We start from the raw sequence: 16,030 nt of genomic DNA on the forward strand, positions 1-16,030 counted from the left end.
GTTGGACCAGGCTGCAGCTCAGGGCTGCATGCTGACTCTCTTAGCACATACTCATACCGATCTGGATGTCAACAGCATACCTGCCTTGTCTTTACTTCCCCAGCCACACCTTAAAGGCTCCATAGGATTTCCATCTTGTCTCGCCATTTAAAGCAAACACAAGGCCAGGCAGTTTGTCATCATTGATAAAGCGATCAGTCAAGATGGTGGATTTGTTACCATACAGCACTGTCCTATGTCAAGCTCACACCAACAGCAGCTATGTTTATAATGTAAATGTCCATGTCCCAGTTTCCTCTGTCAATTCAAGGAGGGCTGTCATCAGCAAGAGAGGTTTGTAGTACAGTCACCTCAGAGCTTTGTCCAATATCAGACCAGCAGCTTGGGCACAGTCACTCAACCACTAGGAGCAGTCACAGTCAGGATCCTGTTCTCACAGCGGGGTAAGGAACCAAATTACAGGCAACAACCATCCGCTCTTCCTGCCCTACTATGGGTCTTAGTGACCTGAGAATGAGACAATGGGAGAGATTGAGTGAAGTGGTAGTGGCAGCCATTGCTGTTAGTGCTGGTGCAGGTGCGGAAAAGGTGTTGAGATATCCTGAGTGAGTAACAGCTGCAGATGCCATGTGGGATTAGTACTTGGACTGATGGAGTGGGTGAGAGAGATAAGGGAAGAGGTTGCATGTGATAGTGAATGGTAGAATATGAGATGGACAGTGGGGGCAGTAGCAACGATGAGGTGAGCATGAGCTAGCAGAGCAAAAATGGTAGCACTTACCAAGGTGGAGCACAGATCATTAACCTTCATGCAGCCTTGGTGGGTGTTCCTTTTGGTGGTTGAGACCACATTGGCTCAGGTGCAACCTCAGAGCAGACTGGTATGGTCTCTATCCACCAAAATAGCACATCAATTTCCCCTTGTCTGTAAAATAAAACAAAGAATTGCATAAGTTGAAAATCTGAAACAAAACCAGAAATTGCTGGAGATTCAGCAAGTCCGTAGAAAGCAATCAGTTAACATTTGAGTCCAGTGATCTTTCTTCAGATCTCTCCAAAGATATTGCCAGATATGCTGAGTTTCTCCAGCAATTTCTGTTCTTGTTCCCCTTATCTGTCATGCCCATGGCAAGTGTCACAAACTGCAGGACAGTTCTGGCCTGTCAGTGCCAACTGAGTGCATAGCAGCCTTTTAAATATAGCACTGGTGTAGTTAGCGACGGTGAGCGGGAGGATTGTGTTGTCACCGGATGAGACAGACACCATTGGTACATGATATGTAGTTAATGAGGCGAAATTTGGGACAATAGCGCAAGGAAAACACACCTAGCCTCATGAAAAGAAACCACCCATGAAACTCAACAATTTCTGGTAAAATTCAACCCCAGGATTTCATACAATAAATAGTCACTAATTCACCTAATAATGGATTGAAGAAAAATTCAAGAATGAAGAAAGAAATAGAAGGATCGACAGATACAATTTAATGAAGTAGACCCAAAGGAGCCTTATGTTGAGTATAACATCTGGCGGAGACCGTTCAGGTCAAGCAGTCTGTTTTTCTATGATAAATTCAATGTGATTAACTGCAGTGCAACCTCAGCAAAAGGCAAACAGATGCAGATGCTCGAAATCTGCTAAAAAATGTCAGTGCTGGAGTCACTTAGCAAGTCAAACAGCATCTATGAAGTGGACAGACAGGTTAATGTTTCCGATACAAGAAAGGTCTGCACCTGAGTTACACGTTATGAGGAAGTACATATGCCTGTCGTTGGAAAGAATAAACACTTCCCTTGCAATGGAAAATCACTGTGTATAATGGGCAGCTCCTGAATGACAGCCTCCTTTACAAGTGAGCAACAAATCATTCAGTATTCTTCAGCCCAGTAGCAACATTTAAATGTTCAGGCTCCATCTATCATTGACTCTGATGATGATTGTCTGCAAAATATAAAAGGTAAGATCAAATAGTACAGAGTCAAAGTAAAGTACTTGCCTATAACCTGGATGAAACTTGGCGAGCAGTCAATTCTAATAAAAACAAGACTACAGTGAAAAGTGGCAATAAATGCTGAACACTATGAGGAATCATCGTGTTCAGGAAACAAGGTGTGGTCCTGGATAAAAGCTCTTTTTATCTGAAAGATTAATTGCTTTGTACATTTTGTTTCCATAAACTTTATCAAACACAAAAGAATTGTTGCTTTCAAAGGCCATGATAAAGTACTTTACAAATGCAGGGTTTTTTTTCTTCTTTGTGGATGTTCAAACCAATTTACTGGATAAACGTTCAATGTATAAATGCATAATTTCACGTCATGAGAACATATTCAAGACCACAACCTGAAGATTTACGGAAGAGAAATTGTTGTGTCTTTATGGACAGGCAATCGTTTATAATTCCATGATGAACTCTGACTACTCCTGTGGTCCCGTACCTAGTGACAAGTTATTCAATAAAACCCAACTGAGAACGTACCTCACCAATTCTGCAAATGGAACCTTCATATGAAAAACTGCTTTTCTCATTGAAAAAATGTGAGAATTACAACAACCTGGCTCGACTTCCAATAATGAATGTGATAGGTAAATCCAAGCTTAGTCTAGTCCCCCAGCAATTCAAACTCCATAAACTTATTACAGTTGAAAACATATGGATCAACATTACACTAGTACGGTTGAATTTTATCCAAGAACTAATTGTTTTCAGCTTAGCCGGATGCTTAAGTTCAGCTGCACAAATAGACAGTTTGTCAAAGGTTCCTCTTGGGGAACTATGTTTTTACTAAAGAAGATCCAGCCAGTGCTGCTCCTAGATCTGAGTTCTAAGAATCCCAAATGAGGTAGATATTAGAAATGGCTTGTTAAACCAGAGAGTTAGACCTCCATGCTGAGAAAAACAGACACTTAGATATTGCTACTCAATAAAAAGGCCCTATGTTCCTGAGGAGGTGGATAAACAAATAAATTCCCTCTTTTTTGAGCTGACCTCAGAGCAAAACAATCATGATAGTTACTGATTGTTGCCTTTCTTAATTGGGTGTATGAGCATGGAAGCAGCTGAGTAGAAATCAGGCCCTGATAAACTTGCTGAGCTGTTCAGACTGTCCCAGCATTCTGGTCCCAAATCCCACAGGGAAATCCTACCTATTAAACATCCTGCCTGTTAACTTTTGACATCACAAATTATGCACTCTCATGACCAAAATCATTCTTTGTTGCTACTTTCTGAAGTTAAGTCAGCCTATTCACAATCTTGGTGTCATATTTGAGCAAAGGTGATGTCCTAACCATGTATCATCACCAAGAATACCTAATCCCAAGGTTCATTATTACTGGCCCTAACAGCAACACCCACATCCCATGAATGAATCGGAGAAAAAAATCAGATACTTTATATTCAATTCGTTTTGGGGTAAACTCCTCCACATATTGATGATTAACAATATTTCTTCAATCACTTATCAATGTTTCCTCTATCCTTTGAATAATGTATTTTCAAGTGAAATGGAGAACTAAAAGCAAATTAAAATAATATTTTTTCCCATTATTTAATTTCTAAAAGTAGACTCGATACAAATCCTCTCACTTTCAACAATCTTAAAAAGCCCACATCCGTATCTGGAAAAATCGAGTCAATCTAATTCTCAATAATACACCACTTGCTCAGGGTGGGACTCTGAATGCTCCTTTTTGATGCTCTATTGGGATCCCTATCTATATTCAAGAACAGTGGTTCTCCATCAGTATGTTTGTCCAAATAAATGACATGACCTGCTTTCTGCAGCTGACCCATTCTGATGCAATTCTCAGTTCACTTATAACTCATTGTCAATGTAAAGAAATAACATATATCAAAGGAAAACTATCTGGATGCTGCACAGTAATTAACTGATAACATATTTATTCCAAATTTACACTTCACATTTTTAATAAAGGACATACTATTTATACAGCATCATTATCATATATCTCAGAAATGTGCCAAAGTGCTTGACACCAAAGGAACTGTAATGTGCAGTTATTGTTTTCATAAGGTTTCCATGCAATCATCTTCACAGAAAAGATTCCAAAGGGATAAATACCCAGTTAATTTCTGTGTTTTTATCGTCTCATTTAAACCAGGAAAACGTACCAGGGATGTCAATGCTTTGGGATGTTTAACATCCACTTGAGCAAATGTGCAAGACTCAGTCTGACATCTCATCTGAAGGGGATGGCACATCCAGCAATTACTGCTCCCTCAGCCTCGCACAGGGGCATCAGCTGAAATGACTGTAGCTGGACTTGAAGCATAAACTTCTAGTTCAGAGGTAAGTGTATGATCTCTGGGACAAACTAATATATATTAGTTTCATTGAAGAATCTGAAAAATAAAATATTCAATTAGAACAATTATTTCACATGATAGGCTCTACTAATGGATGCATTATGAGGAGGATAAAGGACCCATAAATCCTTTGTTTTTTTCATGAAACTCTATATAATGCCTTGCAAGTAGTGCAATGTTCTATTTATTAAACATATGTGCTATTTACTGCACTAGAAAAATATGTGATCCATGCCCTCTTATAAAACTGCCTGCAATTATTGATTTTTAAACATTTTTCTGTAAATAATAATCAGATTCTCTGGCAGTGAAAATACCATTTACATTAATGCAATAAAAATGCATTTTATTCATGAGCTAATAGGACCGGATGGAAGTATTAACAAAATAAATAAATCAATACTGGAAAAGTAATGCTGTATTGTAAGATCTGCGATAAAAACCATTACCATGGGAACTTCTTCTATTGAAAAACGTAATTTTGTGATTTAAAATGCTAGTTCTTTACTCATTTGACCATTAGATTGTGGAGAACATATCGGCTTCATGTAGTTCACAGTCAATGAAAGTGCATATAAATTATCAAAGCAAGTAGTTCTACAAAATGGGCAACAATAAAGTCATTAAATTTCAAAGCCTCTTTAGAGTTGTTGGAATTATGAACATTAAAAGCTCCAATAAATTCCAGCTTATCTATTTCAAAAGCATAAACATAAATTAATCTATGACCTACAAAGCACCACATGCTAAAGATTCTGCAGCAAAATGAATATTTTATTGAAGTACCTATGATAATAGGCATGGATTCCTAGAACTGCACCATCTAATGTGCAGGCTGAGAAATTACATGTACCAGTTTCTGCATGCTGCATTATAAGTAATATCCCAGGCATTAAAAAAATTATGTAAATATTGTGTTTCAGATTTACAAATTTAGGAGGCACTATAGAGTGGGAGATGAGCAGTGCACATTTGAAACTGCTCCAAACCCGCCTCACCATAATCACTTGCTGAAACTAGAATAGTCAGCAAAACAAGAAAAGGTAGAAAAGCAATGGGTAGAATAGCAACAAGACAACAACAACCACGAAACACCATCACTTGATCATTCACACACGGGCAGCAGGCACTGTATGGAATTTACAGGACAGCACAGAGAAAGGATTTTACATGTCAGGAAATGCCAAGCACGAGCGCTCTGTAGAGCAGAGGACAAGGCTGATGCAGCTCACAAAAGGGTGAGGTTGCACACAGATTCTGCTGCCAAGGACTCAGATGAGCATTTGGGTAAAATAATGTACAGAAGAACCCCATTGTTAGGGACAACAAAATGCATGGTGTTGACATGTCCACGGGAAACCCTGCCATCAATGTCAAGGAGCATGGAGGAGTTCAGCACCAACTGTGTGTAGAGCTGGGAGACTCCTTTCTGACATAGATGTGGTGCCAAATCCATTAGCATACCTAAGGGCACAACTCTGCTGAAGTGTCTATTGACTAGTTTCAGCATCAAGCTGAATCCATTCAACATCTCGTTGTGAGATTGTAAGCTCAGTTTGGTGCCACACAGATTCAGACTGCTGTCAAAAAATGATCTCCAGAATCTGCTGTCCTCGCTTTCTCTTAGATTCAGATTGCTGCTGTCCTGGCTGTACAGACACCAGTGTTCATATAGGAACATCAGTCAGCAACATGTTTTCATTATTCTGGAGAGTTGGGTGTCACGAGCATGGAGAGCATTCATTGTTCATTCTCTAATACTTTTGAGCAGAGGGTTGAGCTTCCTAAACTGAATGATTTGCCAGGGCATTGAAAAGGGCAAGCACATTACTGTGGCTCTAGAATCACAGATAGACCAGCCTGGGTAAGGATGGCTTGTTCCCTTTTTTAAAGAGCACTAGTGAACCAGATGAGTTTTTAACAATAATCTGATCATTTTATGACTATTAATGATGAGACTGGTTTAGGTTGTAGGTTTGCTCGCTGAGCTGTAGGTTTGATATCCAGACGTTTCATTACCTGGCTAGGTAACATCATCAGTGGCGACCTCCAAGTGAAGCAAAGCTGTTGTCTCCTGCTTTCTATTTAGATGTTTGTCCTGGATGGGGTTCCTGGGGTTTGTGGGATGTCATTTCCTGTTCGTTTTCTGAGGGGTTGATTGATGTGTTTGTTTATGGCATTGTGGTTGGAGTGCCAGGCCTCTACGAATTCTCTGGCATGTCTTTGCGTAACCTGTCCCAGGATAGATGTGTTGTCCCAGTCAAAAATGGTGTTTTTTTTCATCTGTGTGTAGAGCTACGAGGGAGAGAGGGTCGTGTCTTTTTGTGGCTAGCTGGTGTTCGTGTATCCTGGTGGCTAACTTTCTTCCTGTTTGCCCTACGTAGTGTTTGTAGCAGTCCTTGCATGGAATTTTGTAGACGATGTTGGTTTTGTCTATGGGTTGTACTGGGTATTTTCAGTTTGTTCTACCCAAGAGAAAGATATAAATAGAAAGCAGGAGACAATAGCTTCACTTCACTTGGAGGTCGCCACTGATGATGTTACCTAGCCAGGTAATGAAACGTCTGGATATCAAACTTACAGCTCAGCGAGCAAACCTACACCCTAAACTTCAACTATAAACCTTCACAAACCTTGCAAAGATGAGACTGGTATTTAATCTCAGATTTGTTAATTAATTGAATTTAAATTCTACCTGCTGCTGTGATGGGATTTGAAGTTATTTCTTGAGAGTATTATTAGTTTGAGTTTCTCCATTACTACTCCAGTAGCATTATCCTTATGAGAATTGCTGAGATGTATTCCTTTTGGAGTGGCTTTGGTCCTTTGCAATACAATCTTGCTGCTCTTTGTCAGGAAAACAGCACTTTTCTCCCACAGCCAATGGTCTGCCGGTGCCCTCTGCCTAGCTAGCCCAGCCCTATTGAACCACATTGTGATACCACAGATCAGGGCCGAGCATAGAACATAGAACATTACAGCGCAGTACAGGCCCTTCAGCCCTCAATGTTGCGCCGACCTGTCATACCAATCTGAAGCCCATCTAACCTACACTATTCCATGTTTGTCCAATGACAACTTAAATGTTCTTAAAGTCGGCGAATCTACTATTGTTGCAGGCAAAGTATTCCATACCCTTACTACTCTCTGAGTAAAGAAACTACCTCTGACATCTGTCCTATATCTATCACCCCTCAATTTAAAGCTATGCCTGCTCGTGCTCGCCGTCACCATACTTGGAAAAAGGTTCTCCCTGTCCACCCTATCTAACCCTCTGATTATCTTATATGTCTCTATTAAGTCACCTCTGAACCTTCTTCTCTCTAATGAAAACAGCCTCAAGTCCCTCAGCCTTTCCTCATAAAACCTTCCCTCCATACCAGGCAACATCCTAGTAAATCTCCTCTGCACCTTTTCCAAAGCTTCCACATCCTTCTTATAATGCGGTGACCAGAACTGTACACAATGCTCCAAGTGCAGCCGCACCAGAGTTTTATACAACTGCGGCATAACCTCATGGTTCCGGAACTCAATCCCTCTATAAATAAAAGCTAAAACACTATATGCCTTCTTAACAACCCTGTCAACCTGGGTGGCAACTTTCAAGGATCTGTGTACATGGACACCGAGATCTCTCTGCTCATCTACACTACCAAGAATCTTAGCCAGTACTTTGTATTCTGGTTACTCCGACCAAAGTGAATCACCTCACACTTGTCCGCATTAAATTCCATTTGCCACCTCTCAGCCCAACTCTGCGGCTTATCTATGTCTCTCTGTATAACCAACAACATCCTTCTTCACTATCCACAACTCCACCGACCTTAGTGTCATCTGCAAATTTACTAACCCACCCTTCTACACCCTCATCCAGGTCGTATATAAAAATGATGAACAGCAGTGGACCCAACACCGACCCTTGCGGTACACCACTAGTAACTGGACTCCAGGATGAACATTTCCCATCAACCACCACCCTCTGTCTTCTTTCAGCAAGCCAATGACTGATCCAAACTACTATATCTCCCACAATCTCATTCTTCCGCATTTTGTACAATAGCCTACTGTGGGGAACCTTATCGAATGCCTTGCTGAAATCCATATACACCGCATCGACCGGTTTACTCTCATCTACCTGTTTGGTCACCTTCTCAAAGAACTCAATAAGGTTTGTGAGGCACGACCTACCTTTCATGAAACCGTGCTGACTATCCCTAATCAAATTATTCTTTTCTAGGTGATTATAAATCCTATCTCTTCTAACCTTTTCCAACACTTTACCAACAACTGAAGTAAGGCTGTACTAGTGGATACTAGAGCTGCTTCAGAATATACTCAAGAATGATCGAATGTGCCCCACTGAACATCAGCAGCTTTCCATCAACAATGGTACACCTTCTAGGCAGAACTGCATGTAAGCAAGAAATGTTATGCAGAAGACAGGCTCGATGGGAATACAGAAGGATAAGTGTTTGACAGCTGAATGCAACATAGCATAGTTTGATGTATATATTGGGGTTGAAATGGTTTAATTTGTGTTGACTTTTATTTCTGTGTTGTGGCCAAGTTTGCATGATAACACAGGGCAAGTGGAAACTGTGGGACTGGCATCTTGTTAACATCATCAGATATTAGCCACTGCAAACCCTGTGTAAAGTTGAGAGCATTCATAATCAGACAAACATTTTGATGCAATCCCTGCAGAAACAAGCATAATCTGTCCAAAATATCTTCATAGACAACCACTCATTCCAAGTATCAATCTAGTAAATCTCTGAACAATCTCCAACATATGTACACCCTTCCTTGCATAAGGAGATCAAAACTACAAACAATATTGACAATGTGGGCTCACCAATACCCTATATATCTAATGCATAGCATTCTTCATCTCGTAGTAAAGGATAGTATTCCATTAGCCTTCTTAATTACTGACATTACCTGCATTTTAACCTAGAATGTATGTCATTCATATTGTAGATTCTGCTTGTAAAATTTGAATTGCTTAGACAAGTGCCTAGCAGTTCTTACTTTAAATTTGACCACAAGTTGCCTGTTAATTCATGTGCAGCTAATATTATTTCTAGATGTTAGAGTATAGAAGAAATAGTGTTTAACATTTGCTGTATTGGTTATTCTATAGTTTTAAAAAGCTTTCTGTGTTAAATCATAGAATTTTGTAGCTTTTATTTTTCAGCAAATGATTGGGATTTCAAATTTTCTCTACTATTTTAAAAAATGCTTTATTTTGGCTCTACTGAGATCCTATCAGTATCCACTGAATAAAGTGAATCAATGATTAAAAGAGTTTTATTTATCTGAGTACTTAGATAGAAATTCGATCACTAAGATATTGAAGATGCATAAATGTGCTCACTATAGTTTCCCACCATTAACTTTAAGAAGGCAGGCATGTCATGTGAAGGAACTGGAGAGCCCCCACCATTGCTGTCTATAGTTCCAATCTAGAATATACAGTAATAGCTTATGTTGCCAGAGCAGCAACACCACCTCCTTTGGAGGGGCAGTTTGGCTGTGTTAGTGTGTACCAGATTGGTAGCAACAGTACTGGGTTCTATCCCCTTGCAGCTTACCCCCGTTGACCTACTCATGGTGGAGATCATGATGCTCTGAGTCAAACTGCTTTTTGTCAGAGGACTGAATTTTTTTAGACTAAAAAAAATACAGGAGCTGCAGGCTCGATTTTTTGTTATGTCCTCTTGGCTGGAAGAACTATTTAAAAAATTACAATCTTACCCTTAAAATGTAAAAATATTACAAATGTTTACATGAAAAGAAACACAGTAAAAGTAAGTCCAATGCTGCCATTCAAGATGAAAAACCAGATTAAAGCTGGAAGAAAGGAAACTTCAGTTGAAGTGGAAACTTGGGTTAAGTATGTTCTGAAAGTCCATCCTGTCCAAACTCAACTATCTCATCCTGCAAAGGTTCCAAAATGTCCCTAACAAAACAACCAATGTTCTCATAAAACAGGATATGGGTTCAGCAGCATGATGATAAAGTTGCTGGACCAATCATTCAGAGGAAAGTGCTCAAATCCTACTGTGGCAACTGGAGAAATTTAAATTCCACTAATTAATACTAAGTAATGACAGCCCTGAAACCTCCAGGCCAACTATAAAAACACATTGGTTCACTGATGCTAAAGGGAAGGAAATATGTCAACCATACCCACGCTGACTTATGTGTGTTTCACACCTGAAGAAATGTGCTTGACTGTTAAATGTTCTCTGGTACATCTTAGTGAGCCACTCCAAACCTCTGTAGAAAAATGAAATGAGAATAAACAGAAAATGACTGAGGCACACTCTGCCCAATTGATCTTGCAGGGACCCCTCACTAATATTTATGGACTTGTGCCAAAGATGCAAGGTCAAAGATCATGCTCACCAAATTATACTCCACAGCTATTGTCCAGACTTTTCCAAAAACCGACATGGCAAGCACAGTGATATAGTATTAGGAGTCCATAACTTTGTCTCGAGACCCCATGATGTCTCATGTCAAACACAGGTAAAGAAAACTCTTGCTGATTAGCACATAATCTTCTCCCTCAGCTGAAGAATCATTGTGCTTCATGTCAAATATCATTTAAAAGAAGCATGGAAGGTTGCAAAGACAGGAACTGAATAGGAGATTATAATATCCACGACAGAGAGAGGCTTGGTAGTAGCATTACCTGCTTGACCTAATTTTCACCAGCCTGTTGTAGATACTTCTGTTCATTACAATATTGATAGGAGTGACTATCATGCAGTCCTTGTGAAGATGTAGTTCACTCTTCGCGCTGAGGACATTCTTTGTTATGTTGCATGATATTATCACCATGCTAAATAGAATATATTGAGTAGCTCAAAATGATTGTTCATGAGGCACTTATGGCTATCAGTGAAAGCAGAATTATATTCACCCTGAATTAATAACCACAAGCTCAGTGTATGTCACCTACTATTACCACCAAACAGGGAATCAATCCTGATTTATTGAGGAGTTCAGAACAACATACCTCGAGTAGCATCAGGTTGACCTAAAAATGAGACATCAGCCATTTGAGCTGTAGCACCAGACTATGGCAAGTTAAAGAGGAAAAGCACCATGTGACAGACAGAACTAAACATTTCCATATCCTACAATTCCAATAAAAACTGCACTGTCCTGTCACATCTACTTTGTGGATAATGGTGGACAATAAAACAGCTAAAGAGAAGAGGAGGCTTCACAAATATCCCCATCCCCAATGATGGGAAAGCTTAGAATATCAGTGCAAAAGACCAGTTTGAAACATTGGCTACCCCAGCCTCTGCCAGAAGGGACAAGTGGATGATCCTCAGCCACCTCATCATGTCCACAGAATCACAAATATTAATTTTCATACAATTTATTCACTCCATGTGATGTCAAAAGATTGTTGCGTGCACTGGACTTACCAAGGCTATGGATCTGACAACAAACTGGCAATAGGATTATAGATTTGTGCTTTAGAGCTAGCTGCACACTTTGCCAGCACTGCTACCATATTGATATTTACCCAGTAAAGTGTGTCCTGCTCCCAAAAGGTAGGAAAAATGAAACCCCTCTGTACTGCCCCTCAAAATTTTGGAAGATGTTGCCAATCTCCTATCAGGCATCACCTATTCACCTTCCTTTCAGTGCTCAGTTTGGATTCAACCAGGGCCACTTCATTTCTGACCTCATTGTAACCTCGGTCCAAAGATTTTTGGAATCAACCACAGCACAATGGACAATGGTTTTGGTTGTTAGCGGCCAATCATCTCAGTGCAGAGATATCTCTGCAGGAGTTCCTCAGGGTACAGTCCTAGGCCCAACCACCATCAACTAATTCATTCCCCCTAATATAAGTTCTGATGTAAGGATATTTGCTGATGGTCACACAATATTCAATCTCATTCACAACTCCTCTGATGTTAAACTACTTGTTATCTGTATGCAGCAAGACTTGGACAATATCCAGGCTTGGACTGACAAGTGACAAATGAGATTCATGCCACACTAGTGCCAGACAGTGAGCATGTCCAACAAGGGAGAATCTAACTGTATCCCCTTCACATTTAAGGACATAACCATAACTTAATCTCCTGTTATTAGTAAATTGGTGTTTACCAATTACTAGCAAATATATGCAATTCCTACCCATAATATTATAATATCAAGCCCAATGTTAAAGGCAGTGGATGGGGTGTCCACCTAGATGGTGTTGAGATTTGTGAGGGGATTCCCCCACTGTCAACATCCTTGGGGATACCATTGACCAAGAACAGGTCAGAAGCTAGGAGTACTGCGGCGAGTAACTCACCTCCTGACTCTCCAAAGCCTGTGACCATCTACAAGATACAATTAGGAGGTTGATGGAACATCCCACACTTGCCTGGGTGTGTGTTGCTCCAACAACACTCAAGAAACTTGACACCATCCAGCACAAAGTAGCCTGCTTCATTAGCACCACATCCATAAACATCCACTCCCTCCACCACCAGCACACAATGGCAGTAGAGTGTACTGTCTACATGATGCACTGTAGAAATTCACAAAGATCCTTAGACAGCACCTTCCAAATGTACAACCGCAACCATCTAGAGGGACAAGGGCAGCAGATACATGGGAACATCACTATCTGCAAGTTCTCCTCCATCACACTCACCATCCTGACTTGGAAATATATCGCCGTTCCTTCACTGTCGCTGGGTCAAAATCCTGAAAATCCCTCCCTAAGGGTACTGTGGGTCAACCCACAGCATGTGGATGCAACAATTCAAGAAGGCAGCTCAGCACCACTTTCTCAAGGGCAGCTAGGGATAAACAATAATTGCTGGCCAGCCAACAGCACCCACATCCCACAAGTGAATAAGTAAAGAAAGCTTGATCAAATTCCCACAACGCCTTCGCTAACAATACTGCAGCTTTAGCTGGAGCACAAGAAATGCAGTAGGTTGGTGGCTCACAACCTTCTCTGTTCTGACACACTGAGGTAAACGATCAGGCATGATCTAATTGAAAAGCAGAGCAGGCTAGACAGATTGAATGGCCTATTCCTGCATCTATGCACCAAATTAGTTTTGAAAAACAAATGCTGTCCTTGTCTTTGATGCTCACATTCTACGAATGAATAAAAATGCATTCTGTGCACAGCATTTGAACTGAGCAGTTTAAGAAAGTGGTTTAACAGCACTATCTTAAGGATACTTAGAGATGGTCTTGACTGTGATGCCCACTTTCTGTGAACAAATGAAAAAATGATCATTCTCTAATCAAAGGTTGAACAGATATTTTACTCCCAGGTGCATGTCAAGTTACGGGAATATAACAGCCTGTAAAAGTGGGTGCAATGCTGGCCCAGGTTGACTCAGGGATTAACTTACCACATTTCTGTTGAGATATATCCAGACTTGGCTCTGCCTGGATCCCTAGTGGCATAATTAAGATTAGAATCATGGTCTTGGTTCAAGTTCTAATACTGAGGTGGAAATTTGAAACAACACTGCACTGCATCTGTAATACAGATGTTTATGAGTTTTCTGAAAAACATGTGGTAAAGCCATTAGTCGTGGGCACGTAACGTTTTTTACTGTACATTGTAGCGTACACTATCTATTGACATTATGCTTTGAATACTTGGTGAATTTGGCAGATATTGTTTTACATCGCATCAATCAGCAGGTTCAAGCTGAATATCATCAATACTCTTATCACAATGTTAAAAACAAAATATATTGGTCTGGATTTTCTGATTACTGGTAAATAAATGACACTTGTGATTCATTCTACTGATTGTTGCTTTTGGCAAGCTTTTGAGCAGCAGCTTGTATTGTTTCCAAGTCATTTCCATTTATGTTTCTTCTGCAGGTAATCTAGAACACTGTTCAAGCAGGACAAGAAACAATGAAACTTTTTAACTAATCAGATTGAAGAATATCCACTGAAACATTCGAGCCTTGGCCATGAAGAAAGAATTTAACAGACATTGATATAAAATCACGTTCAAAAAATCTGAATAGAAAGTGGGAAAGCAAAATGGAATTGAGAAGAATGAGAAAATAATAAAAAAAAGTATAAACTTTTTTTTGTTAAGAATCAACAAAGTCAAGTTCTGAAGGAATGAGACTTTGCACGACTGCAAATAAATTTTCAGCATTACAGATGATTTTTGGCAGTGGAGATTACATGCCGTTTAAAATTTCATTTATTTAGAATGCACCTAGATTTTTCTGGCATGTTTAGTAGATAACTAATTGGCAAAAACAGCAACTTCATACAGTGTTTATAAGCAGGGATAATAAAAATTAAAAGCTGTGGAAGAGCAGAGTATTCTAAGAGCAATGTCAGGGCATCAACATTTAACGGTATATGTCTAGATGCTGAAATACACTACCAGATATACTCCTTAATAACAGTGAACTGATAGCCTTATCATTACCCCTATTTCAAAATCCCAACCATTACAACTTTACTCTTGTCTCAGTAACCCTGTATCTGGAGTGCTCCAATTCTGACTTCTTGTGCACCCCTGAGATAGGTTTTTCCATTGGGGTAGCCATTGCTTCAGTTGCTACAGTCCAAGTTCTGCAATTAGTTCTCTCAACCTCTCCATCACTCATTTTATCTTGACTCCTCGAAGAAACGTTATCAGTTTGATAACAGAATATAGAACATAAAACAGTACAACATAGGAACAAGCTCTTCAGCCCATCATGTCTGCACCAACCATAATGCCACTCGAAACTAATTCTATCTGTATCGATGCAATAATATGTGCCTTAGACTGATTTGCTATGTTGAAAGGGTTATATAAATTCTAAGTCTTTGTTGAAGTGGACTTGTTAGTTTCCTCCTGTGCATCAATTTCCATATCTTTGTATTTGTCCATGTCTAAAGCTAAAGATAAAGCTAAAGTTGTCATAGTCTCAGAGAACCATAGGGCTGCTCTCTCATTAGAGAGAGAGGTGACTGGAGGTCAGTATGCCTCAGGTGAGGGGTAAGATTGCGAAAGTGGAATCTTCGTAGCAACCTCAGCCAAAATGGGGACTGAACTACTTTTGGTATCTCACAGCATCGCAAACCAGCTGTCTCACCAACAGGTCGATAGTACTAACAAAAACTGAAATTGCTGGAGAAATTCAGCAGGTTTGGCAGCATCTGTGAAGAGAAAGAAGAGTTAACGCTTCAAGTCCAGTGACCCTTCTTCAGAACTGATTCCACTACTGCTGCTACTGGCTGTTTCATGAATAATTCAGGTTTTGCTTGGAACTTTCATTGTTACCTTTCTGTTGTCCTTCTTTCCAATATCATTGATTCTCGCAGTATGTGTAATATTTCCATACATGATATATTTTGCTATCTACTAACAATGTAGGCCAGTCCAGTTGCAATTTAGTGAATGGAGAATTATTTTATGGAATAAACAGAGTTTGGGAGGATTTTTAAAAATAAAATTAAAACACAAAAAGTGGTTTTGTAAATTGATACTGATATGTCTCTAAAAACATTCTGTTCGGAAATTTGCACAATCCATTTTGCAACCAGCCTTTTATAGAGTTACATCTTCTAAATAATGACAATAAAGCAAATAGCCTAACATCTTAAACAAAAACAAGAAATGCTGGAAAATCTCAGCTGGTCAGCAGCATTTGTGCAGAGAATAAAACAGTGTTATGAGTCAGGTCT

The 16,030-nt window shown here is 39.7% G+C and overlaps 1 long non-coding RNA gene across 1 annotated transcript in view; it reads left to right on the forward strand.

The window, feature by feature from the left end:
• LOC148145299 (uncharacterized) overlaps positions 1-15,773 on the forward strand; it is a 209,060-nt gene extending 193,287 nt beyond the window's left edge. The window contains exons 2-3 of the long non-coding RNA XR_015761454.1: positions 4,126-4,313; positions 14,213-15,773. This is a non-coding gene — a long non-coding RNA (uncharacterized LOC148145299). The remainder of the gene's footprint in view (positions 1-4,125; positions 4,314-14,212) is intronic.
• The last annotated feature ends 257 nt before the right edge of the window (positions 15,774-16,030 follow it).

The sequence above is a fragment of the Chiloscyllium plagiosum genome, unplaced genomic scaffold, assembly GCF_037043375.1.
Source record: "Chiloscyllium plagiosum isolate Xiang-an unplaced genomic scaffold, Cpla_swu_hap1 HiC_scaffold_25, whole genome shotgun sequence".
Lineage (NCBI taxonomy): Eukaryota > Metazoa > Chordata > Chondrichthyes > Orectolobiformes > Hemiscylliidae > Chiloscyllium > Chiloscyllium plagiosum.